Genomic DNA, 25,297 nt, shown 5'->3' on the forward strand with positions numbered 1-25,297 from the left:
CATTCAGGGGTGGCAGCCACTGCTTGCACCCACTGATGGCGCCGGCCCCACTCGCATCCACTGCTGGCGCTGGCTCCAATTGCTCCACACTGTCAGCAGGTGTGCCCGCTGCAGCCTCACGGCCCACAGTTCCTTTCAATATGCATGAATTTGTGTACTGGGCCCCTAGTATATCTTATAAATAATCATTTTTATACCATTCAGCCTTGTATAAAAAATATACCAGGTTGAATGTAGCATTTTCCAGTAGTTATTTGGATTAAAACCCCAGGGCAGTGGCAGCTGACCTCCCCTCTCTGTGGGCGGCAGGGCACCACCAGGTTCAGGCCACACTCAGGGGCTCAGCCCAGGAGAAACACAAGGAAATAGTTCAGAATCCCAGTGCTCCAAGGCAGCTTGATGACTGAAACCTGAGAGGCCTCTTGAACTTGAAGGAGAGGTCAGTCGACCAAATGCTCTATTACCCACTGAAAGTTATACCCAACACAGTATTCTTCTCTTACAGCAGAGAGCTTTATAGTATTCAATGTGCTTCCATAAATAGCTTCATCTTCCTTTTATCCTACAAACAACTAAAAAAGGTGTGGGAAGAGACAATGCAAGAAAATTGGTTACGGTCATGGGATTTGGAGCCTGACTGGTTTGGATCCCATTTCTGACACTGTATTCATGGAACTTAAATGAGTCACTGAGCCTCCATGAACCTCAGTTTCCCCATCTATGAAATGAAGGCAGTAGTATTACATACAGGGACATCACGGAGTCAAGTAGGTGATATATGTAAAGTGTTTGACTCAGATTCCTATGTTCAATATCAAGTCAATATTCACAGTCCTTCAGTGTGAATTTCTGTTTTTTTTTTTTCTTTTTTCTTTTTTTTTTTTTTTTTTTAATTTCTTTATTGATTAAGGTGTCACATATTTGTCCTCATCCCCCCATTCCCATCCCACCCCTCTCCCCACGCATGCCCCAATCCCCTGTTGAACATAACCGTTGGATAGGCTTATATGCATGCATACAGGTCCTTTGGTTGAACTCTCCCCCTCCCCCCACCCTCCCCCTACCCTCCCCTATCCTCCCTCTGAGCCCGATAGTCCGATCGATGCCTCCTTGCTTCTGGTTCTGTTCTTGTTCCTCATCTATGTTGTTCATCATTTCCCCTAGATGAGCGAGATCATATGTCACTAGATTATACTAATAAGAACTGAATGTGAGACGAGCAATAATAGTTATGCTGACAGGCAAATGAATCAATCTGTAGCGAGCTTCCCCCTGGACAACAGTTCTTTTGAGACCCAATTTCAATGTCCAGTAGTTCCTATGTGTACATGTCAGCACTGACCCCTCAGCTCTGGATGTGGACAAATGGTGGTAATGGAGGTCCGACTCCCTCTGGTTTGGTCTCGGCCGAACCCAGGGGCACGGCGTCACCCGGACTAAGGGGCACGTGGCCTCAGCAGGGAGGCCTAGCAGCAATCCTCCTCCTCAGCTCATCTCTGTAGTTAAACAGCAGGTTGAGTAAATATTTGTGGGATGAGTCAATAAACCAGTGAATCTCTGTCCTATGATGGCACGGAGCAGCCTTTCCCACTCTCCTGATTTAGGGCATGAATGCTTTTGGCGTAACAGTCTGTCAGGCATTGATGGATCACAAAATGGTGGGTTTACCAATGCCCTCAGAGCAATCGAGGTTAAAGAAAAGTCTTTTAGGGCACACTGATGGGGTTGAAGGAGAGACAGGCGGGGTCCTGGATCCCACAGGCGGCCTGACAGGGTGAATGGCAGCCTCATCAAATCTGTTCTTGGCAGAGGCACTTGGGGAGTTCTCACTTACCAGCCTCTCCAGACCTGTCTGTCTGTCCCTGGCAGACCCCACCTCTTATTGGGGAGGCCAGAGTCAGGCAACCAGGGGGCCTGCTGATTGTGCTGTCAGCTGGGGAGAGAGGGATATTGAATTCATCAGTCACGTTGACAGGGGACGTGGGGTGGGGGAAGGAGCTCCCAGAATGCAGGGAAAACCCCGCATAGAGCAAAGCTGTAAAGAGCAACTGGTTTGGCCTTGACCAGGGTGACCCCTTGAGCTAGATTAATGACCCACAGATTCCCATTTGTGTTTCAGATTCACTAAGTGATGGATGATAAACATTAGCCCTTGGTCCTCATTCAGATAGTCTAAGAAAAGCAGCAGATAATTTCCTAAATTATTTTCTTGTATTCAGGATGGCACACAACATTTTGCTTTTCAATCATCGGACATTCTGTATCTCTCTGGGAAGAGGGAAAGAAATTGGAATTGAACACCTATGATGTGCCCTGTGTGTGTACGTACATCTGTGATTTCATTATTCTGAGAGGAGGGCGTGCATGTTTTCCAAGTTACAGATAAGGATACAGGGCAAGACAGGTGACAGAACCAGAATTTCAACTCCAAGCTATTCAACTCTAAGTACTGTCTGTCCAGGCCCTGCCACTTTACCTTTGCTCCAGAAATCAAAAGCTAGAATTGATTTGGCCCATTGCTCACTGGTTGATCATATGCATATGTTTTTCACTGGTTAATTTTTGAGGTGTATTACTTCTCTCAATCCTCTTTAGCCAGAGCCCTGCAAGTTACTGGGCTAAATCATTAGGTCAATTGTCTTTGATCCTACGTATCATGAGGGGGTCCAGTGCAGCTGGAATCTGAGAGTCTTTCCTAGGACCTGCTCCAGGCCTGGTCTACTCCAGAGCCCATCAAGCTGCCCTTTTCATAGATTCTTAAAGCCAGAACAGAATTTGAGGTTCTTATTTTTTCAAATTTCTGGGACTGTCCTAATTAGCAGGTGGTAAAGGGGGAGGAGAAGTTTACAATTGGTGCAGGGTGCTGGGCCAAGGTCCCCTCTGTTTATGATGCTCTGGAATTCAGTGAATTAAAGGATCTCTCAAATACCTCATACGTCTGCTCTCCCAGCTTGGTTTCCATGTCCATGGATTTTATTGCTCACTCTAGTGCTTTCAGGTTAATGATACTGAATCACATATTTGGGAAAGGGACTTTGGGGCTGTCAAGTCTGATCTACTGTTCAATGTTAGGATCTCATCTCCAACATTCCTACTTACCCTTCTCCATCAAGGAGGAGCTCATTGCCTCATTCCTTCTTTGGAAAGCATGGCTGTTAGAAAGTTCTTTATTTCCTTTATATTGTTTGAGGCAGAGGACACAATCTGAGCAAAGGCATGAAAGATGAAGCAGCCTTGTGCTTTCAAAGAGGGTTTAGAATCAGAAGACGAGTATTCAAGTCCCATGCCTCCTACTTCCGAGCTCATGACCTTGGACAGATTATTTAAATTTTGTGGGTTTGAATATTCCTTTCCTTGCCCTGTCTACCCTTAAGAAGTTGCTGTGAGGATCAAATGAGATAATAAATAGTTACTTTCACAGAGAAAAAGACTTGTGCATTTAAAATATAATCGCAGATTATCATTACTTTCTTATCCACCTTTTTCCACTTTAAACAAGAAAAAAACCAAGTTAGTTGGGGTTTTTTTTTTTAATTACTATTTGCAAATGAGAAGTCTGATGCCTATCATAAAATCAGAGGTAGTCCTTGCTCAAAGTTTGAAATTTAGTGCACCCAAAATATTCCCAGATGACACCGTGAAGTTGCTTTTATCTCACTTTCCAAATTCCCCTCTCCATCTAGGAATATTCTCTGGGCTTGACTGGGGAGAAGGCTGACACTTGTACTGATTTGCACCCAAACTGCCTGCGGCTTGCATTGACAGAGGCAGATGTCAACAGGGTGAGACCAACAAATTCATTTTACTTGATGACCTAAGCCAGATGTGAATAGAAGTGTCAGAAGAAAGAAAGAGGAGAGGAGAAAAATATGGCCTCTCCCTGCTATGTCATAATCATTCTGTTTTTTTCCAAGATTATCAGCCATGGACCTTTCCTATGAAACCTTTTTGAAACAGTGTATCCAGGTTATCAGGACTTGAATACCTCAGGACAAGTGTATCACCCTTTGCAAAAACCCTGCTTGAAAATATCAAATGCAACAAATAGTTTATTGCTCTAGATGATGTATCATTTAATTATCAAAATAATCCTATGTGCTAAGTTTTATCATTCCCATTATTTAGATGCAGAATGTGAGTCCAAGGAAGGCAAAAGTTATTATCCAAGCTCACAAGGTTAACAGAATTATCCAAGCTCACAAGGTTAACAGAACCAAAATTAGAACTGAAGTCTTTGACCTTATAATAAAAGAAGTACTAAAGGAAATCTCTCTCTCTCTCTCTCTCTCTCTCTCTCTCTCTCTCTCTCTCTCTCTCTCTTTCTCTCCCTCTCTCTCTTAAAGAATAGTTTATCGATTTTTAGAGAGAGAGAAAGAAACATCGATGTGAGAGCATAATATCGATCGGCTATCTCCTGCACATCCCCTACCTGGGATCGAGCCTACAACCTGGAAATGTGCCCTGACCTGGAATCAAACTACAACCTTTTGGTGCATGGGACAACAGCCAACCAACTGAGCCACACTGACCAGGAAAAAAGGCTACTTCTCTTAAATGCACATTTCAACAAAGATGTCAACATTGATTAAATCCTTTCTCTGTTCAAGCCTCTGCGCTAAACATTGGAGATGGGGAGGAATATCTCATTTTATTGAGGAACAGTTTGGAGAGAAGTTTCCTTCCATAAACTATAAATTGTGTGATCCTCAGGTCTCCCATTTAACAAATATTTAATGATACCCCCTAGGTTCTTACAAATGATCTGAATATATATATATATATATATTTAAAAACCACAGAGATGAATAATCCATGTTCTGAAGATTAAAAAGAAAAAATAGAAGGAAATCGCTCCATATGGTAAAATAGATGCAATGATCAAGGTCTAATGGGGTACATGGGCACTCAGACAAACTTTATGGAACATAGCCCTTGGGTGGAGGAGCACAGGGAGGGGAAAGGCATCCAGAGGAGTTCTCGTGTGACTTAAGTCACCAAAGTCAAATATGGCTTAGCCAGATTAGTGTATGAAGGAAGGATATTCTGGGGAATGAGAGTGGTAGAAACTAGGAGCAGAGTCAATAAGAGTGCCAGGCAATGGAAAACCACAAGTTTAAAACCTGGTGAGAGAAGTAGTAAGAGATGAAACTGGACAGAATGTTAAGTGTTGAATCACAAAAGTGCTAAGGAGCCAGACTAGAGAGTTTGGACTTTATCTCAAAGATTATAGAAAATTATAGAAGTGTTTTAAGCCATGGAATAAAATTATTTGACCCGAAGTGGATCTTTTCAATATCCTAATATATGATTATATAAACAAAGACTCAAATACACAATATTAATTTGTTACATTGATATATTGTAATATGATCACCATTGTAGCAATAATTAGCACCTCTATCACATTACATAATTATACATTTTTAGTGGTTGAAATAATTAATTTCTAGTTTTAGCAAGTTTGAGGATGATTATAATCCTATCTAATAAAAGAGTAATATGCAAATTGACCATACCTCCATGCTACACCCACAAGCCACGCCCACCAGCCAATCAGGTGCGAGTATGCAAATTAACCCAACCAAGATGGCTGTGGCCACGGAGCAAGCAGGAGGCTTGGGTTTCCCCGGCAATGGAGGAAGCCAAGCTTCCTGCACATCCTGGCTGGCCCAGGCCTCCACTCAAGGCTACAAAGTTTCAATTATAGAAGATAAATAAATCCCAGCAACTCCGCTTGGGTTGCTGGGGGGCGTGGCCAGCCTGCAAACCACCACAGGCCCCTCGTCCAGGCCACCCTATGCCCCAAGGAAACCCCCACCCTGATCCGGGACACCCTTCAGGGCAAACCAGCTGGCCCCCACCCGTGCTCCAGGCCTCTATCCTATCTAATAAAAGAGTAATATGCAAATTGACCATCACTCCAACACATAAGATGGCTGCCCCCATGTAGACACAAGATGGCCACCACAAGATGGCCAGCAGGGGAGGGCCATTAGGAGGGACCAGGTCTTCAAGGGAGGGCAGTTGTGGGTGATCAGGCCAGCAGGGGAGGGAAGTTGGGGGCAACCAGGCCTGCAGGGAAGGGCAGTTGGGGGGGACCCAGGCCTGCAGGGTAGGGCAGTTAGGGGTGACCAGGCCTGTAGGGGAGGGCAGTTAGGGGAAACAGGCATGCAGGGGAGCAATTAGGAATCAATCAGGCTGGCAGGGGAGTGGTTAGGGGGTGATCAGGCTGGCAGGCAGAAGTGGTTAGGGGCAATCAGGAAGGCAAGCAGGCAGGCAAGTGGTTGGGAGCCAGCAGTCCTGGATTGTGAGAGGGGTCCCAGATTGGAGATGGTGCAGGCTGGGCTGAGGGACACACACCCCTGGGCTGCTTGTGCATGATAATTGTCTACATTCACTATACTGTGCATTAGGTCTCTAGAACTTATTTACTACTTGTTGTAAGTTTGTACCTTTAAACAACATCTGTCCTATCCCCCCACCTCCCATCTCCTGGTAACCTCCATTTTGTTCTCTGGTTTTACAAGTTCAGCTTTTTTAGATTCCACATGTAAATGATGTCATATAGTACTTGTCTTTCTCTGTCTAACTTATCTCATTTAATATAATGTGCTCAAAGTCTATCCATATTGTCTCAAATCGCAAGATGTCCTCTGTTTTTGTGGCTGAATAATATTCCACGTATATACATATGTATGTATATACTAGAGGCCCAGTGCACGTATTCATGCACTGGTGGGGTCCCTCAGCCTGGCCTGTGGGGATCAGGACAAAACCGGCTCTTCGACATCCCCCAAGGGGTCCTGGATTGCGAGAGGGCACAGGTCAGGCTGAGGGACCCCACTTGTGCATGATCAGGGCCCAGGAGGGACCGCAGGAGGGCTCCAGTGTGTGTCCAGCCCATCTCGCCCAGTCCCGATCAGCCAGACCCCAAGAGCAAGCTAACCTACCAATCAGAGCATCTTCCCCCTGGTGGTCAGTGTGCATAATAGCGACTGGTTGAACGGTCGAACGAACAGTCGGACACTTCGCATATTAGGCTTTTATTATATAGGATATGACATTTTATTTATCCATTCATTCATCGATGGGTACTTATGTTGTTTCCATATCTTGACTATAGTGAATAATGCTGCAATAAAAATGAGAGTACATACATCTTTTCAAATACTGTTTTCCTTACCTTTGAAAGGAAAAGAAGTAGAATTGCTGGGTCATTTGGTAGCTTTATTTTTAATTTTTTTTTAGGAACCTCCAAAATATTGTTTTCCATATTAGTTGAACCAATTTACATTTCTACAAACAGTGTACAAGTACTCCTTTTTCTCCACATCCTCACCAGCACTTATCACTTGTCTTCTTAAGTATAGTAATTCTAATAGGTGTAAGATGATACCCCATTGTAGTTTTGATTTGCATTTCCCTGATGATAAGTGATCCTGAGCATCTTTTTATTTACTTTATAAAAAGTCTAGTTAGTTCTTCTGACATTTTTAATTAGGTTGTTTTTGTTGTTGTTGTTATTGAGTTGTAGGCATTTTTTATATACTGTGGATATTAACCACTTGTCCAATACAGTTTGCAAATATTTGTTCCCATTCACTAGGTTACCTTTTTATTTTGTACATTTTTTGCAGTGTAGAAGCGTTTAAGTTTGATGTAGTCATAATTATTGATTTCTCTTTTGTTGATTGTGTTTTTTGTGTCATATCCAAAAATCATTGCCAAAACCAATGTGAGGAAACTTTCCTACATTTTCTTCTAATAGTCTTCTAGTACTAGGTCTATGTTAAAGTCTTTGACTCATTTCAAGTTGACTTTTGTGAGTAGTATAGGATAGGAGTCCCATTCCATTGTTCCCTAGGTGTTTCCCAGCACCATGTGCTGAAAAGACTATCCTTTCCCCATTGGTGTTCTTGGCTCCCTTGTTGAATATTAACTGACCACATATGCAAAGGTTTAGTTCTGGATTCTCTATTCTGTTCTATTGGTCTATGTGTCTATTTTTGTTTCTACATATTAGATTATTACTTTAAAAATTAGTAAGTGTTAACCAGAAACAAAGAAAACTGTGAAATAGATGTAGGTTAAAAAAGAAATAAGCACAACTTGCAACCCTCATCTACCACCTTTGTGAAGAAATAGAATAAGATAATCATGTTATTGAAACCCCTGTGTGCACTTTTGCGATCCTATTCCCGACACTTTTTCTAAAGAGATAACCACTATCCTGATTTTTGTGCTTATAATGTCCTTGCTTATTTTTTAAGTTTTACCATTATTGTTTAGTTTTGTAAGCCTTTGAAAAGCATATAAAAAGAATCATTTGTGATGTTCTCTTCTGCAACTTTCTTTTTCTACTTAACATTATATTCTTGAGGTTAATTCACATTGTTTCTGAGGCTCTGTTTCATTATTTTTTATGGCTGCATCATCCCATTTTAAAACTATTCCACGATTTATTTAGCCTTTCTCCTGTTGATGGATAATTGGGTGGTTTCCCATTTTTTGTTAGCACGGCAATGCTGCTATGCACTTTTTTTATATATTGTCTCTGAAATTATTTAAGATATATAACCAGAGCCAGTATTTCTGTGTGAGAGGGTTTGCACATCTTTAATAGGTAATTAAATATTGTTTTTCAAAATAATTTGATCAACCTGCATATTCATCGTCATTGCATAAATATTCAATTACAACACTTGATATTGTAATACTTTTCTGAGTTATTTTTAACTCTATCCACTTTCCCTTAGCTTCAACCACCACTTCTGAGCTGATGACACCAACATTTATCTCCAGCTTATTTCTTACTTCTAAGCTGCAGCTGCATATATTCAACTCCCTATTTAATATTCCTCCTTCATGGCTGCCTTCAACCAGGGCAAATGCTACATGTCCAAAACTGAACATATATTTTTCAGCAAATTGCACCATTTTTACTCAGACATCCAAGCCAGATACATAGACTCTTTCCTATCTTTTTATCCTTCAACCAGACCCTATTAACTCTACTTCCCAATTATCTCTTGAATCTACTTCCTCTGTTTTATTGTGGTTTGCTGATATTTCTGGTACTCCTTTTTCAGGGCTCATAGTAAGATTATACTTCCTCATTTTATGACCTTGGTAAGACCATATTATTTGCTTGGCCAATGAAATGTGTGCAGCTAAAACATAGGTCACTACCAAGTGGAAGCTGGGAGATTCGATGCATAACTCAAAATGACCTTTATCACCTGCCACAATAACTGGTGATACTGCATCTGGTAGCGGCCCCAACACCTTCGATTCTGAAGTGTGAATAGCAGAACCCTGCTCACACATATCCACATGTAGTATTAATAAAAATAAATAAATCATTGCTGTTTTAAGTCACTGAAATTTTGAAGTTATTTGTAACGACAGCATTACCAAGACTATCCTGACAAATACAACTTTTTTTCCATATTCCTGACTGTTGAACATGTATAAGCAGCAGTTACAAAATTTTCCAGTTCCCTTGGAGTTCACTGCTATAAGATTTGATTTTTTTCCTTGCAACTTCCTGAATAAACTCTTACGTTGGCATAAAAATAATAGCCTTTGAATGCCCAACTTCAGAGCATGCTGAGTTCATTCCAAGTGGCATTAGTTGAGGTTTTGGCACTTTCTTCCGGAGCACAGCCATTCTCTATCTGCATAAAAGTCAGCTGTTATCTTCTTTCCAAAGTCATCAAATCCTAAAATAGTAGAAGCTGGACGTAGACTAATATCTTCCTGGCAAAGTCTAGTGTCAGGTTTCAAGGGAACCATTTGATATCCAGCTGAGGGAGGGACATAACCTAGACTGTCTTTTGTACTTAAAGACCTACAGAATCTTGCTTTTATGGAACTAACCAAATCAAAGCCATGTTATGAGACTAACCAAGTGAAAGAAAATTAATATTGGTTGAGCACCTCCAAGTGCCAAGCATTTCATGTATACTGACTTATTCAGTCTTCAAAACCACTGGTCCAGCTGACTAGTCATTCCCAAAAAATAGATTCAAATTCAGTAAGTGGCAGGCCAAGGTCATGGTAAAGCCCGGAGCATAGGGTTTCTTATAAGGTGTTCTTTTAACTTCACCATAGACTCTCTTGTGTCATCTCACTTTACTTAAAGGTAAAAATAAATAAATAAATAACCCAAATGCAGGCAGATGAGTTTTCTGAGTCCTGACTCACTCATCTAACAAACACTTCCTCCTTCTCAGTGTGAGTAGCAGTACTGAAGAGAGAAAATGGGGAACAAAGAAGATTGAATAGATGAGAAGACTAAGTCTCTGCCCTCAAGGGGCTCATGATACACAATGATGCACAATGATAATGATATGCAGGCAGATTAATTACAATGTGATATGATAAATGCATCTATTCATCCATTTGCTGAACATTTACTAAGACTAAGGATTTGGAGACAGAATCACAGCCACTGTCTTCAAGGAGCTTAGAGTCCAATGTCACAGGAACAACATTAAGTTTGTTGAGTGGGAGCATCAAGGAGATATGGCCAGTTCTCCCAGATGAGTCACCAAAGACTTCAAGCATGAGATGATTCTGGAGATGGGTTCTAAAAGATAAGTTGATGAAACAACACAAAAATGACAGCCTACTGAATGGGAGAAGGCCAATGACACATCTGATAAGGGGTTAATATCAAAATAAAAAGGAACTCATGCAACTTAACACACACACACACACACACACACACACACACACACACACACACCAATCTGATTTAAAAATGGGCAGGGAACCTGAACAGACATTTATCCAGAGAGGACATACAGAAGGCCAATGGACATATGAAAAGATGCACAATATCATTAATCATTAGGGAAATGCAAATCAAAACCCAATGTAATATCATTTCACATCTGCCAGAACAGGTTATCATCTCCATATCCTCACCACTTTCTGAGATTATCTTGCTTATTTTCTGTCTTTCCCATTAGACTGTAGGCCTTGCACTTTATGCTCTTTGGCACCTAGTGCCTGGAACTTAGTTGACATCCATAATACAGTCACTCAAGGAATAAGTAGAAATGGTGCCATACCAAGAAATCTTTTTGTTTCTTGTTTGTGAGATTTGGGCTAAGGAGAATAAAGGACATTTACACATATCTCAATGAAATGTAAGCCCTCTTTCTCTTATCCCTTCCCTTATTACTCTGCAAAACTTTCTCCTTTTTTAAAAATATATTTTTATTGATTTCAGAGAGGAATAGAGGGAAAGAGAAACATCAATGATGAGAGAGAATCATCAATCGGCTGCCTTCTGCATGCCTCACACTGGGGATAGAGCCTTCAATTGGGCCATGTACCCTGACCGAGAATCAAACCATGACCTCCTGGTTCATAGGTCAACACTCAACCACTGAGCCACACTAGCCAGGCCAAACTTTCTCCTTATTAAAAAAAATATAACACACAAAAGAGTGCTGTGCATGATTTTGTAAAATCCTAGAAAAGGAAAAATAATGACTGCTTCTTGAGTTACTTCTCCATAGAATTTCAGGTAGTTCAATATATTCCACTATAAATTCCCTCATATAGAATTCTTTTCTTTATAATAATAAATGTAGCTAAAATATGTAATAAAAATATATATAATAAAATATAACATGTGATTCATTTGTATATAAAATAGATATTGTATATTTATATGATATAAAATATTGATATTTATGATATATTTATTATATTTATATAAAATGTTTTATAATTTCATATGTATATAGAACAAAATTTATATTTATGTAAATACAGTATTTATATAAATATAAATATATATTATAAAAATATAATAAGAGTAGATTAAAAAACATGTTTTGACCTTTCTTTTAAGTATTTGATTTCTTAAAATTTTTATTCTTAGTGAAAAACAACTAAATTACAGCACAGTGACACAGAAGTGTATATTAAAGAAAATATAAATATCAAAAGCATTAAAATATCAAAAACACTTCAATTTAACAAAGCCCACGGTTTGAAAACCTCAAATGAATAAAATGGACAAGCAAAGAGATACTTCAGAATCTTACCTTCATGTATGGTCATTCACATATTCTTTATTTTGCAATGAGAAGATTCAACAAATATGGTAAGCCTCCCTGAAGTAGATTTCAACATACATGTACATTTCATCCAAGATTCTTATAAAAGATGATATCATCAAAGTAAAGGGAACTCTTCACTCTTCTATGAATTATATTCCTGAGTCTTGTGTGCCCCATCTTGTCCTCCCCACCCCCTTGCACTGTCCATTAATGACTGGGCAGCGCTCATTAGCCACCTGCAGGTGCATTGACATGGGCTCATCAGATTTACCCATAAATTCACAGGAGTAGAATTATACTCACCCACACACCAAAAGCAAGGTCTGAAATCTTTTAAAAACCGGGTGCTTAATTTATATGAGACGGTGTCTAGACATTTATTTTCTGGAAATATTTAACTTGGATAAGACATGTGGCCCCCAAGATGAATGCAGGATTGAATTATTTCACTTGAAAATTTGTGCGAGGAAATGTCTGGTTGAGTGCAATGAGTTTAAACACTGAAATATTTTCCTAGAATGGAAAGGTCATCCTGTTTGCTGTGTGCTAGCAGGACATTGCATCTGAATATGCCAGGTATTAGGTTAGAAATAGATATTTAGGCAATAATTGCTTTTGTTATGCCTATTTTTCTGTATTTGCATATGTATCTGTGGCTACCACAACTTAGTTATTGGGGGAGAAATTCTGGAGATTATATACAATGGGAGCTTTATTTGACTTTGAATGTAGAAGTTTCTGCCTCAATATGTTAGGCCATAGAGGCCAACACAATTTTCTGTGACGGGCCAATAGCAAATATTTTAGGTTTTGCAGGCCACATGGTGTTTCACAACTACTCAACTCTGCCACTGTAGTGTGAGCACAGCCAAAGACAATACACACACAAATGGGTATGACTGTGTTCCAATAAACTTTGTTCACAAAATAGACATTTGCTGACCCCTGTCCTAAACCAGTAGCTTTTGCATTGTTTTAACTATTACTGATAATAAGAAATGAAATTTATACCATCACTCAAAACAAACATATATTGTGTGTGTTTCTCTGTGTATGTGTGTGCATTCAAAGTGAGCATACACTGATATTTTCTATTCTATTTAACTTGATTCTAAATTGCTTTTTAAATGCTGACAGCCACCATCTAAATTGATTTCAAGACCCACTAGTGGGTCATGCCCCTCAGTTTGCAGAACACTGCACCAGGCTATCTCTATGCTTGTGTTTAAAGTGAATAGCGTGAGAACAGCTAGAGACAGACAAAGAATCACTGTCCCTTGGTTAATGAATGGGAATGCTTGCCCTTACTCCGAAGCGTCTGCTGCCTGCTTGAGTTTTCACATCTCTGGAATCTGATCAAGTTGTGACCCCAAAACCAGGAAGAGCGTGCATTGCTGAGAATGAGTATAAAAGATCTGGGTTAAAGCCAAGGACAGGAAGCTGGATGCCTTATCTTTTTCAAAGCAGAATGGGGAAACAGAACCTTTTCTCTTTAGAATGAGCCGGCAGAAACTTCCTCTACATGGAGCTCCAGTGGTTAAGAAAACAAGGAGGAAGAACCTTTCTGGTATAATAGACCAAGCCCCAGAAGAATCATATGCCTCAGTCCTAATCCTGCCATGGCCACTATCTAGCTAGTGGCCTGGTCAGGCCAGTCCTCTCTCTCTCTCTGAACCTCCTGCTAGCCTCCATAATGCAAGTGTGTACACCGCTCTGAGCCTCAGATTCCTCAACTGTAAAGTAATGGTAGCTACCTCAAAGGATTACAATTAGAATTTTAAAAAATAATGCTGTATGTAAAGTACTTAGCACAAGCCTAGCATAAAGGGGCTTAATATAGAATACTTGCTACTAACACCTAATACTTGATATATAATGCTCTTGCTACTACATATACAATAGTTGATATATAATACCTGCTACCATTTTACCCATCTTTTTATTTCAAAAAGTTTCAAACCAAAAAATTTCAACAGAAAATTTAATAGTCCTATGAACTACTATTCTTTTCTACACTTAGGTTTACCAACTGTTAATATTTTGCCACATTTACTCTCTCCTTCTCTCTCTCTCTCTTCTGTCTCGCTCTCTCTCTCTCTCTCTCACACACACACACACACACACACACACACACACACACACACACCACTCTCTTTCTCTCCCTATCAATCTCTCCTTATATATTAATACATATATGTTGTGTGAACCATCTAAGTATAATTTGCCAACATCAAAAAACTGCATTTCTAAATAATTCAGCATGCATCTCTTACCTCTTGCAATTATATTCTTTCAAATGATATCATTATCATTCCTCCAAAATTTAGTGTTTATAAAATACTAGAGGCCCAGTGGGGTCTGGACAGCCAGGCCCCAATTGGGGCTAATCGGGGCTGGGCCTTTGGGGAGGAGGAGATGGCGGGAGGTTGGCCGGCCGGCCCACCCTGATCGGGCCCAATCAGGGCTGGGCTGGCGGGGGGGCTGAGGGGGGCGGGGAGGAGGAGGCTCAGGCAATTGGCCAGTGGGCCCCGCCCCTGATTGGGGTTGGGGGGCCGATTGGGGGCAGGGCCAGCCATGGGTAGGGGCTGTGGGCGGTGGCTGGCTGGCCACACCCCCGAATGGGGTGGAGGGGTGCCATCCGGGGGCCTCTGGCCTGGGGGAGGGACTGCAGGAGATTGGCTGGCCGGCCCTGCCCCTGATCGAGGTGCGAGTGCCATCAGGGGTGGGGCGGCCAAGAGTAGGGGGTGTTTGACTGCAGGCCCTGCTCTTTTTTTTTTTTTTTTTTTTTTTTGGCAACTTCACAACTTTTATTTGTGGTGCCTGTGCTTTGTCTCAAAAATACCTTCTCACCCTGCCCCAGAAAGCATTGTTGGGGAGGGGGCAGCAAAAAATAGAAGATGTCCCTCCTTATTGCACATGGACCCTATATACAGGCCCACCTGGCCCAGGCCAGCGGGATACTTGGCACATTCTTGGATCCCTGCTCAGGGGTGGGAAGGGTGACTGGTGGCAGCACATTTGAGAGGGGACCTCTAGGTGGCCACTCTGGTCCTGGCTACTGGTCCTGGCACTTCCTGGTCCTCGGTTCCTTCCTGTTCCTGCCTGCAGCCCTGGTCCCCCTACCTGGCTCAGCCTCCTGTCTGTATCCTGGCCTCAGATGGCCCCCCTTGGCTCCTCAGGGCTCTGTTCTCCCCTCCCAGCCTGGAGGTCCCGAGGGGAGGTTATGGCTTCTCAGAGACTCCCCGGCAGCCCTGTCACTCGTGTTCACACAGGGGAAGGGGTGCGTGTGGCAGAAGCAGCTGTATAAATGCGGGTGCAGGGGCAAGTCCTCCAGGGTCACTTGAACAGTTTGCTGATGACGCGGATCAGGGCTGCGTTCTCATCCTTGAGGCACTGGTTGTCAGCCCAGAGGTTGGACAGGCCCTTCAGCTTCTCTTCCAGCACAGCGGCCTTGCACTCCAGGGCCCTGCACTCAAATCTCTTCAGCTCCAGGAGGGCCGGCCTCTCTGCAAAGCACTCCTGCCTCTGCTTGGTGTGCTCCAGCTCCACCTTGAGCTGCGCCAGCCGCAGCGCGGTCCTGGTCAGGGCCTCACAAAGTCTCGCAGCTCTGCGTAGAGCTTCCTGAAGCCTCCCTCGGGCTCTTCCAATTTGTGCTGGGGTTCTGGGTTGAGGGGCCTGCTGCGTTGCGGAGGAAGGGCTGAATTCTGAGCTGATGTCCACTGGCTTTGCCTCCTCCCCCTCCGCAGGCCCTCTCCTCTCCTTGCCAATTCTGCGGTGCTCCCTGGAGGCCTGTGGTCCCTGTCCCTGCCCGTCAGGCACCTCTACTCTCTGGGCAGGGCCATCAGAATTCTCAACCCCAGGGTCGGCGCTGCCAGGAAGGGTCCAGGCTCTGTGCGGCCCGGCTCTTGATCAGGATGGGAGAGTCCAATCAGGGGCCGGCCAACAGCGGGGAGGGGGCCGTGAGGTGCTCAATACATCGCATAGTGACCGGTCGTTTGGTCATCCTGGTCATCACGGACACTGGCTTTTTATAAATATGGATTATCTAATATACATTTCATATTCAAAATTTCTCCATAATGTCTTTTATGGATGGTTTGCTTATTTTACGATCTAGAATCCAAAGGAGTACCATGCAGTGCATTTGGTTGTCATGTCTCTTAATTTTATATAATATACAACATTCCATCTCTTTTTTTTCTTTTCCTTTTTTTTTCATGACATTGACATTTTTGAAGAATCCAGAATAGTTTCATTGTTATGTGTATTTGGATTAGAACAAATGAGTAAATATATTAACTTTATTGGAAACCAGGATTTCACTGTAAACGATGGGAGATACAAGATGAGCAAGAGCCCAGTGAGGATTAGATCTGAACTAGACATGACAGACTCTGTACTAGTCAGGGTTCTCCAGAGAAACAAAATCCATAGGGTGTGTATATATAAAGGTGGGGGAGGGGGATTTCTTTAAGGAATTGGCTCACATAGTTATGGAGGCTGGCGTGCCCAAATTCGACAGGGTAGGCCAGCAGCCTGGAGACCCAGAAAGAGCTGACATTGTGATTCCAGTCCAAAAACTACCTGTCGCAGAATTCCCTGTTGCTCAGAGGAAATGAATCTTTTTTCTAGTCAGGCCCTCAACTGATTTGGTGAGTCCCACCTCATTATGAATAGCAATCTGCTTTATTCAAAGTTTAAAAACACCCTCACAGAAAATCCAGAATAATGTTTGACTAGTCAAGTTGACATATGAAATTAATCATCAAAGACTCCAACAGAAATAGAGATGGAGATACACACACACACACACACACACACACACACACACATTTATTTCAGCTCTGTTCTTAAAGGCCCCAAAGCAATGCTTAGGATCCCAGTCTTCACTCATAGGAGCAAGGACTCCAGAAAAATGGAGGTGATCTTTCTTCTTGTCCCTGGGTTTGGCAGACTTTATTGGAATGCTGAGACCATTTCCTAAACAGGAATAAACCAAGTGCTTGCCCACAGAAAACTGGCCAGATTTTTGGTTGGGGAGATGGGGGGAGGGGGGAGGAGAGAGGGATAAAACAAGTTATTGAAGACTAGTTGAAACAAATTGAATGATGAGGCTGATAGTAACTGTTGTTTATGGAGTGGATACCAAGAGTTAGACATGGTTTTCAAATGTACATAAAAGATGTCAAGTTACCTGTGTCTTTCTGCAACTTGCTCTTTTATATCTAACAATGGGTGTCTGCAATTCATCCACATCGCTCAGTGCAGCTTTAACTTATTCCTTCAGCTCCTTTTTAACGTTTCATCTACAAATGGCCAGTTTGTCTAACCATTCGCCTATTAATGTACTTTTAGATCATTTCCAATAATTTACTACTGTATAAAATGCTGACACAGAACATTTTTGTACATCTTCTTCTGCACATGTACAAGAGCTTCTCTATGGCAAGGTTTTTACTTCCTAGAGGAGCCCTGGTTCCAATGGTGTATTCAATTTCACCTCTATTGGGCATTGCCAGTTGCTTCTAAAACTGGTTTTATCAGCCGAAACTGGTTTGGTTCAGTGGATAGAGCGTCGGCCTGCGGACTCTAAGGGTCCCAGGTTCGATTCCAGTCAAGGACATGTACCTTGGTTGCGGGCACATCCCCAGTAGGGGGTGTGCAGAAGGCAGTTGATCGATGTTTCTCTCTCATTGCTGTTTCTAACTCTCTATCCCTCTCTCTTCCTCTCTGTAAAAAATCAATAAAATATATTTTAAAACTGGTTTTATCAGTTTATAATACCGCTAGCATGATATGATAGTTCCCATGTTTCCTTATCCTCATCAACCTTTGGTATTTTCTGTTCTTTTTGCCAGTCTGATGGATAAAAAAATGCTATCTCATTGTTCTCATTTGAATTCCCCCACGACTAGTAATGTCAAACATCTTTTCATGTAATTATTGGCCATTTAAATTGCCTGTTCATAATCTGTCAATTTTTTCCATTGAGTTGTCGTTTTCTTATTGACTTGTTTGAATTATTTATATATCCTGGGTAATAATCTTTTAAAACTTGAATGTGTTGTAAATATTGGAACAAGCTTTGTAAACTTCAAAGCAGCATTAAAAATAAGTTGGTTTTTATTAGTGTTCGTTTTACTCTGACATATGTCTTATCACCTAAACCAGAGTCCCCAGAGAACCGAGAATGTGGCTTCCTTATGTTTATTTATCCAGACTGAGTGCTAATAGGAAGCAGCCTGGAATTATGGGGGAAAATTATGGCTTTAAAAATAGAAATGCATTGATAATGCCTCTGCCACTGAGTAGCTATACAAGCTGTTCAAGCCATTTCATCTCTCCAAGTCTTTGTTTTTGTTGCTGCTGTTGTTTGTTGATTTTTATTCTAAAATGGGAAGAGTCTCACAGGGTTTTTGTGAAGAATCACATAAGAGTCCGGCCGGCAGTGGCTCAGTGGTTGAGTGTTGACCTATGACCCAGGAGGTTACAGTTCAATTCCCAGGCAGGGCACATGCCCAGGTTGCAGGCTCAATCCCAGGGGTGGGGTGTGCAGGAGGCAGCCGATCAATGATTCTCTCTCATCACTGATGTTTCTATCTCTCTCTCCCTCTCCCTTCATGTCTGAAATCAATAAAAAAATATATTTTTAAAAAAGAATCCATAAGATAACACATATAAAAATGCTTACTGGTACTATGGGGTGTGGCAAAAAAAATATTTGTTCATGATTAACTTAATTCCTCAGTGACTATATGATAGCTCCAATTCATTGAATGTTTCTTAAGTGCCTGACACCACTCTATATAAACAGATACCCTGTATTGTATTTTATCCCTCATTATAGCTGAAGATTCTCATTCTAAGAAATATTAAATAATTTAGACAGTTATACAGCTTATAAATGGTGGTTTTAAGCTGCAAACACTAATCTATCTTATCCTGGCCCCAAAATGTGTTCATTTATCTAACAACACTTATTGAAAGTCTGCTGTGTTCCAGGTACACCACTAGGCACTGGGCTGCATTAGTTGAAAAGATGAACAGAGCTCCTGCCTTCAAAGAGCACATTCTACTAAAGAACCAAGACAGAAAGCAAACAGGCAAATATCCATCATGAAACAAAGGCACAGCTCAGACCAAATATGGCAAAGTGCTGGGAGGTTCTCAAGGAGATCAAGGAAGGCTTCTCAAGGAGGTGACATTAAAGCCTAAATAAAATAGATGAAAAATAGCCAAACTGACTATTTGAAAAACAAAAGCATTTCAAGCAAAGATAACAATAGTTAAGTCGAGTTCCAGTCCACACCATCAACTAAACTGAAATGATTTTCTTATTCCATATTCCCCACTTGTGGCTCCTGCTTTAGCCCAATGTAAGGAAGAAAAGAGTGTGGGCCCCAACCAGCTGGGAAAGCCATTGTTCTATCCTGGACCCAGATCACCCCCAGCTGGGCAGCAGCCACCTGGACATCTTCCAGATGTAGGCCTCCTCCTCCTACCAGCTTCCCTTCCACGTCACTGTTCCATCTCCCAAGCCCCAAGCCTGTGAACTCAGCCAGATAAGTTTGGCTTTGTTTCCCAGGTAAAAACTTTTCACCCTAGCATTCCCCACACCATCAACAGGGTGGACATTTGCAGATTGGCCTGTATGTGCATGAGCTGAGGACCCCAGAGGATTGATTTAAGCCTGGAAGGCTGCCAGGTTTTCATTAAACCCCTTGTAAACCCACACTGCAGTTCTGCAGAGCCACATCTGCCGAGGAAGCCATCTGTGATTTGTATCGTTGTGCTCCAACAAAACGCCAGCAGTGTGAAAAACTCTCCCCTCTCCGCTCAGCGGTGAACTGGAAAAGTAACATTAGTAATCACTTCTGCAGGCTCCATAATGACATAATGGGCATTGGCTTAGGTCTTAAACCGCGGTGGATGGTCCCTGCCAACAATCGGGGTGGATCCAAGTTGTCCTAAAAATTACAGGTCATCACTCATGCCCACCTCCCTACTAAAAGAATATAGATAAGGAATGTGCACTTCGAAACACAGGGAGGAAAAAGTAACGGGTGTGTAATGAGTGTGTGCTAAGTATCAAGCACTTTACAACCATGCCGACCTTAACAAGCGGCATGAATATACTCATGTTGCAGATGAGGAAACTGAGATCAGAGATGTTAGATGGCTTACCCAAGGCCACACAGGAAGTGACATGGCTGAAAGGAAAACCAGTACCTTGTGAACTCCAAGGTCTGTGAGCTTGCTACAACCCCAGATGGAGAACTCTGGAGATGGCATTGCAAACCAAGGGTTTGGTAGCTTGTTTCGATTTTCCTCAGACACAGTTTAAGAGTTCTTTAAAAATGAAATGAGGTGGGACAGGTAGGGCATCCATTTTACAGAACTGAAGAATGGACTCCGCACATGGGTTGCTTAAATCCATGATACTACCTTTGAATTGGATGAACTGAAAGGCGCTCCCCCTCCCATTTCTTTCTTCCTCCTTTCCCCAAGCCCAAACCACCCTGCCAAGAAAAAAAATCAGCCTATTCCTGATGCCTGAACACACATCCAAAAATAGAAATATCCAGCCGGTGTTCATTTCACAAAGAGCACCTTCCAAAAGTCGGGCTCACCCGAGTTCCTGCTACAGCCTTTTGGTGTGGTCTCCTGCAGGCTCAAAGCTGAAGTCCTTTTTCTTTGAACACTGCAGGTATGACGTTTTCTCCAGATCTTCCTGGAACTACGCAGGACAAAGAGACGGGCTCCTTAAAGATGGAGTGTAGGGGAAGCAACAGCTCTCATCAGGAGACTTGCACACCGAGAAGCAGAGAGTAGACATATAAAGAGTCTGTGTTTTAGGACCAAACCGGCTAAGGTTTGAATCTGGGCTGAGGCCTGATCACTGCCTGAGCTCAGACACATGTTTACCTTTGGAGCATCTTTATGTGGCCAATGGATCTAATGATACCTACCAAATAGGGGGACTGTAAGGAACGGAGAAGACAATACGTCGAGACACAGGCACGTGGTAGAGTTCAATAAAAGTTAATTGGCTTTCCTGATCTTCTACATTTATCTCCTCTTTGGCTAGTGCTTCAAAGGAAGGCTCCAAAAAAATGTCCAAAGAGTTGATAGTTTTCTTTTGGAAGGGTAGTTTGATATTTCAGATGTTGTTGGGTCATCCAAGAGTTTAACTTTCAGCAGCTCTCCCTCATATAAACTCCTAGAAATAATTTCCTGATCTATGTCCCATTGAAGCCAGAGAGGCCTGGACAGAGAAGCAAATCATGTTTAAGTGGCTTAGCGGACTCACCCTTCTCCTGTCGACTGCCAGGTTAGCCAAAGTTTTCTTTTTTTTTTTTTTTAAGAAAAAAAAGGGAGATGAGGGAGGAAAAGTGCTGACAGTAAAGAAAAACTGCCCCTGTGGGAGTGTTTTAGGCTTGACTGAGATTCACGAAATATAATCATCGTGTACATATTCATCATGTAATCTTACAAAATGAATCCAGTTGGATTTCGGGCACTATCACTTGAGCAAATTACTCAATGCCTCGAACTTCAGTTTCCTCTGTTCTGAAGTGGAGAGTGGAGATGATAATAACTACCTCGAAAGATGATTAAGGGGATTACAGACTAAATCCAAGTAGCTACGAGGCTCCGTGCCTAGGAGAGAGCAGGTGCTTAATAAATGGCTGTTTTATTGCTTACAAAACACACTTTTGATATCCACAACAACCCTGTAAAGTAAGAATCACTGATGCCATTTTTTAAGATGAGGAAATGGAGATTCAGAGGGGAAAAAGAAAGAAAAAAAGTTCAAGATCCCATAGCCTTGGTTTGGCTTGCACTGGGAGGACCTACTTGCAGATTTATTTAGCTGCAAAGCCTTTCTTCCTTCTAACACACACACACACACACACACACACACACACACACACACACACACACGTGCTGCTGCCACACTGGTCCCACAGATGCAGAGAGGGAAAGAGGTTTAAAGCATGTTTTGTCTCCATTTGAGTTGCTTCCTCTCCTCTGGCTCATTTGTTCCATCTCTGTAGTCCTGGCTGAGGCCTCACTAGGCTGCCAACCACCCCCTGCCCCACCTCTGCCGCCGGCTGAAGCTCCCACACAGCCAAAACAGTGTTTGAGAAACCGCATCCTCGTCCCTCCCTACCACGTGCCTTTGAAGTGAGCCTGTCATCTGAGCGGTTCCTACGCAGGCTACAAACCCCAGACTCCTTTCCTACCTGGAGGCCTGGGCTCCCCTGCGGTGCAGGGCAGACACTGGATATGTCTGCCTTATTCTTCATTTCCATCCAGTCTGAATTTACTAAGCACCTACTCAGTGCCAGACACCAGGCTTGGCTGGGGAAAGACAGAAATGAGGAAAACATAGGCCCTGTCTTCAGAGAACCCATGGAATATGAGAGAAGCCAATATGGTTCCGTTTAATAAATAATCGCTGAGCACCTACCATATGCCAGACTCTATGCTGGCCCTGAGGGAATAGGAAGATAAATAAGACGTCAGTCCCCTGGAATACTTCCTAGTCCATGGAGCCTCCTAATTAGCATGCTGATACCCACCAGGTATCCACTGCCTACTGTGGCTCCCATAGTGTGCTTTACACAGTCTCTCGAAATAACATAACCTTTTGAGATAGATGTTTGAAAGGGCAGAAAAGTTTCTCCGTCCAAGAGCAATCACGATGATGAGAATTCTAGAATTCAGGTCTGCTTTTTGTCTCAAAATTTGCTGGGTTTTTTGGCAGGGTTGTGGCAGATCCTCTGTTTCTATTATTACCTCACATTTGAATGGTGTGTGTGTGGATTTTCCAAAGCGTATTCCCTTTGTTATCTCATCCGAGCATCAGGATCGCTGTGCAAGTCATCCTCAGCTCTCCGTGAGACCTAGCGATGCTCACAAGTCAGGAAAAGAGAGCCTTCAGCCTCACACGCCCCGGCTGACCTACTTCCCTCTCTTCATTTTCTGTTTGAAGAAACTGAGGCTTAGAGCGTTTTTCCCACATATGCAGAACTAGTCAAGAGAAATCTTGGGCTTGAACCCAAGTTCTGCAGCAGCCAGTACCTCTGACAGCCAGGTCTGTCCTCACAACAAACCAGTGTTCTCATCTCAGACCTACGACAGCCTGGCCTGGCTGGCTGGAGGTGGAGGTGGCTTCATAGGAGCTTGTCCCCTCAGCCATGTGGCTCTGGGACACGCACTAAAGCTCTCTTGGCCTCAGTTCCTCATTGGTCAAGAGGCGATGCTAACTTCCACTGTCCGCTTTGCAGGCTTCCGCGAGGGTCTGCTGAGATGTGAAATAGACATGTGTGTGCAGGACTGTCCTTGAGAAAGAGCCTGCTGACATGTTCCTATGGAATCAGAAACCCAGGAGACAAAAAGCAGACAGGCCATGATCCCCTCCAAGGATCTGCCCCTCCAAGGGGTCCAGGAGAGGCCCATCATCCACAGAGCCAGATCCCTGCCCTAGTGATTTATCTGCCTTTGCCTCGTCAGCTGGGCTCCACTTGCAGACATGGGGGTGGGGGGTGGGCTATTACAGAAACAGACGGGTCTGGTCACAGGGTGACAGTGTCCATGCCAAGAGCCCACTTTGTTTTAATGAATGACACCAAACACTTAGGCCATAAACTCTTCAGATTGCTGTGTCTGGCAGTAATTACATGCCTCCCATTAATAAATCCTATTTCTGAATGGTTTACTGCACCCCTTTCTTCAAACACTGCAGGCTGAAACCTGTCAGATAAAGCCACAGGCGGACTTGGGAAGAGAAGGCAAATAAAACCAGCAGCTTTCCGGGCATGAAAGGGCAACAGCCACAGGCAGCGAGAGCGCCACCAGCTGTGCTCTGCAGCAGGTCCTGGGGAGGAGGGAGGTGCGTGATTCTCACCCCCACATTCAATCATTCAATCTCTGACTCCCATAGATTTTGACGCCCAAATTTATATTGAAGCCCTCTCCACTGCCTTGGTTCAGAATACATCAGTCCCACCTGGAATCCAGAGACAGTCAGTCATCTTGTCATTATCCAGCCCACCTTCCACGTGCTGCCAGGGTGATCATCCCAACGTAAAAGTCTGACCACTCACTCTCCGGTATGAAATCTCCACGGGCCTAGCCATTTTGGCTCAGTGGATAGAGCCTCAACCTGTGGACTAAAGGGTCCCGGGTTCAATTCTGGTCAAAGGCACATTCCTCAGATGCAGGCTCACGACCCTGGTCTGGGTGCATGCGGGAGGCAACCAATTGATGTGTCTCTCTCACATCAATGTTCCTCACTCTCTATCTCACCTTCTTTCCTCACTCTCTCTAAAAATCAATGGAAAAATATCCTCAGGTGAGGATTTAAAAAATAACAAATAAATAAATAAATGAATAAAATGGTGAAATTATTTTTTAACCAATAATAAAAATAAACAAAAGCTCCACGGTGGTCCACCATACTCCAGGAGGAAGTTCACCCCTCCCCAATCAAGGCCCTTCAGGCCCTGAATCCTGCTAGTGCACAAGCTCATTTCCCAGAGATGAGCTCTTCCCACAATCCCCCAGTGGTCCTCAAAGTGTGGACCAGCAGCACAGCATCACCCAGGAACTTCTGAGAAACGCAGATTTTCAGGCCCCACTCAGAACTCCTGACTCAGAAACTCTGAGGTGGGGCCCAGTGATCTGTGCTTTTGCTTTTAACAAATCCTCCAAGTAATTTGGATACATGCTGCAGTATGAAGAACACCTCTTTCCCCACTGCTTCTTAAACTTTAATGGGGGCAGGGACCACCTGGAGACCCTGCGAAAATTATTTTGAGCTCATTGGTACAGGGTGGAGCTCCGCATGCTGCTGTTTTGGCAAGTTCCCGTGATGCCGAGACTGCTGGACCTCAGGCCAGAGGGAACGGCAAAGCTCTGGATCTCAGTGAACTCCTCGGAATTTCCCGGCCACACCTGCTACTCCTTGCTGCATGTCTTTGTGAGTGCTATTTCCTTTACCTTCCCTCATCTTCCTTTCCTCCCCTGCTCACCTCCCTTATCCACCAAACCAATTCTGCTCACCTATCAAAAGTCAACAGAAAGAACCCCTGCACCCAAAAGATTTCCTTAACCCCCACTCTGGTAGATGAAAGCTCTCCTTTCTCCCCCTCCCACATGGCTCTGCAAACACATACTGCATCAGAGCACTGAGCACACTATGCTATCTG

Source organism: Eptesicus fuscus, chromosome 9, assembly GCF_027574615.1.
Source record: "Eptesicus fuscus isolate TK198812 chromosome 9, DD_ASM_mEF_20220401, whole genome shotgun sequence".
NCBI classification, from domain to species: Eukaryota; Metazoa; Chordata; class Mammalia; order Chiroptera; family Vespertilionidae; genus Eptesicus; species Eptesicus fuscus.